The sequence below is a fragment of the Magnolia sinica genome, chromosome 2 (genome assembly GCF_029962835.1).
Source record: "Magnolia sinica isolate HGM2019 chromosome 2, MsV1, whole genome shotgun sequence".
NCBI classification, from domain to species: domain Eukaryota; kingdom Viridiplantae; phylum Streptophyta; class Magnoliopsida; order Magnoliales; family Magnoliaceae; genus Magnolia; species Magnolia sinica.
The window spans coordinates 99,821,070-99,823,609 of NC_080574.1; the positions used below are offsets into that span (position 1 = coordinate 99,821,070).

The 2,540-nt window shown below is 36.5% G+C and overlaps 1 non-coding gene across 1 annotated transcript; it reads left to right on the forward strand.

Annotated features, from left to right (window-relative positions):
- The first annotated feature begins 1,560 nt into the window (after positions 1-1,560).
- LOC131238319 (small nucleolar RNA R71) lies at positions 1,561-1,667 on the forward strand. Its single transcript, XR_009167722.1, has one exon. It is a non-coding gene; the product is annotated as a small nucleolar RNA R71 (small nucleolar RNA).
- Positions 1,668-2,540: the final 873 nt, after the last annotated feature.

Below are 2,540 nucleotides of genomic sequence, written 5' to 3' on the forward strand. Positions count from 1 at the left end.
AAAAAGATATTGAGTTCCAATGTCATATTCCCAAAAGATAAATTCATGACTTCATTCCTACAATTAATTATTGCATTTGATATGGCAAGGAATGGGCAACTAAGGATGACGGGAATTTGAGTGCTCATGTCTATGATGGGTTGAGTATCTAGGATGATAAAATCTACTGGGTAGTAGAATTTGTCAACCTGGACCAACACATCCTCAATTATCCCTCTCGGTACACGAACTGAGTGATCAGGAAGTTGTAATGTAGTTCGGGTGAGTTTTAATTCACCTAAACCCAGTTGTTTGTATACTGAGTATGGGATCAGAATTATGCTCGCTCCTAAGTCAAGAAGTGCGTGCTCAATCTGGTAATTCTCAATTATATAAGTGATGGTTGGGCTACCGAGATCTTTGTACTTTTATGGCACATCTTTCTTTAGGATGACACTCACTTTTTTTGTTAAAAGGATTTTCTTTTGAATATTTCGCCGTCTCTTAGTCATACATAAGTCTTTCAGAAATTTGACATATGAAGGTATTTATTTAACAACATCTAGTAGAGGAATGTTGACCTTCACTTGTTTAAGCACCTCTAAAATATCCTTAGAGTTAGAAAGAGGTTTTGGCACAATCAACCATTGGGGAAATGGAGCAATCGGCTTGTCTTGAGGTTCTGGTTTTAACTCATGTGGAGTGTTACTAGGTCTATCGGTTTCATCTATTTTCGTGTCCTTAGACTTTTCAGCCCTTACCGGAATAGATTTGTCAATTATTTTTCCACTCCTAAGAATGGTGATAGACTTAGCCTACTCCATTTGATTTGAAGAGCTTGGGTTGCTAACTTCATATTGCTATTTTGGATTGGGAAGAGATTGAGCTGGAAGGCTTCCTTTTTCCCCAATCACATTTTTTTATCTCAAGCCGTTGTATGGCCTTTGTAAGGTCTTGAAAGGCTTGTAACATACCCTGATTGAAATGCTGTTGATTTTGAAGATGCTTTAGAATCTGATCCTCTTGAGGTTTCCCTTGATTTATAATTTGATTAGGAAATCCTTGAGGAGAAGCAGTTTGTCCATTCCTCCAACTGAAGTTTGGATGATTTCTCCAACTAAGATTATATGTATTTGAAGTAGATCCACTGAAAGGTCTTTGATAATTATTCACAGCATTAGATTGCTCATTCAGTACCTCTTGACAGGTAGGTATTGTTGGACAATTTTCGGTTGTGTGAATGTTGCAAACACAAATACCACAAATAGTTTACGTAGCCTTATCCTTCTTTAATTCCATGGCCTCGACTTTTCTTGTGAGATTAGCCACTTTAGCATTTATATCATTTTCTTTCAGAAGATAAAGTCCGTCCCTCTTCTTTGATTGAGTAGGCCTAGATATGGTGCTTGATTTTGGGGAGATGTCCCATGATTGTATGTTTTTAGTAAGCTTATCAGAAATAATCCCACACATCATCGACCTCTTTGTTCATGAATTCTCCACTGCACATTTTCTCGACCATGTGATGCATGGAAGAAGTCAACCCATTATATAAAAAAACTTGTTATTCACCAAGTTTTAAAACCATGTTGTGGGCATGAATTGACAAGATCCTTGAACCGCTCCCAACACTGGAAGAATGTTTTATCTTCCTTTTGGGCGAAGTTCATAATTGATTTTCTAAGGGCGTTCATTTTATGATATGGGAAAATTTTCTTAATCAACTCCCTTCTCATGTCATTCCATCTGTTAATAGATCGTGGATGTAGTGAATGTAACCAAGTCTTAGCTTTCTCTTTCAAGGAGAAGGGAAAGAGTTTCAGCCTAACCGTGTCCTCAGAGACGTTCAAAAAATATAAAGTGGCTATGATCTCATCAAACTCTTTCATGTGTAAATATGGATTTTCATATTTAAGTCCATGAAATTTTGGAATGAGTTGGATCACCCTTGGCTTGATATCCATATGTCCTGTGTTTTTTAGAAAAACCATGCTTGAAGGTGTGCTCACACCCGTTGGTTGTAAATAATTTCATAAAGTACGAGGCGAGGGTGCTTGATGCACCTCATTCTCATCCTGGATTTCCTTAACCCTAGGTTGAGGTGGATTTGGAGGTTGATTGGCCGGTTGATTGGCAGTCATAACTTCAGTTGACTCTGTAGATCATAAGTGGTGTCTAATCCTGTGATAGATATATAACCCCTCAACCAATCCTCCTTCAGTCAAGAGATGTCAAGTGTTGTCACAGACCTATTTGGGCATGAAATACTCTCAGCCCTCTATTTCAGAATCTAACCTAACCCTAAAAAGAAAGAGGGAAATAGTAATCTAGAAATAGAAAGAGAGTTTATTTAGAAAGAAGTTACCAAATTAGAAGTTTCTATATTGGGATCCCGCAAAAGAAAAAGGAAAGTGAATTAGTTTTTAAAAAAAACAAAAAAAAAAAAAAACCTAAGAAAGCAACCTAGTTTTTAAAAATAGAAAAAGAAAGTAAATTAGTTTCTAAAAACAGAAAAGGAAAGTTTCTAAACCTAGAAATAGAAAGCTAAGTTAGTTTCTAAA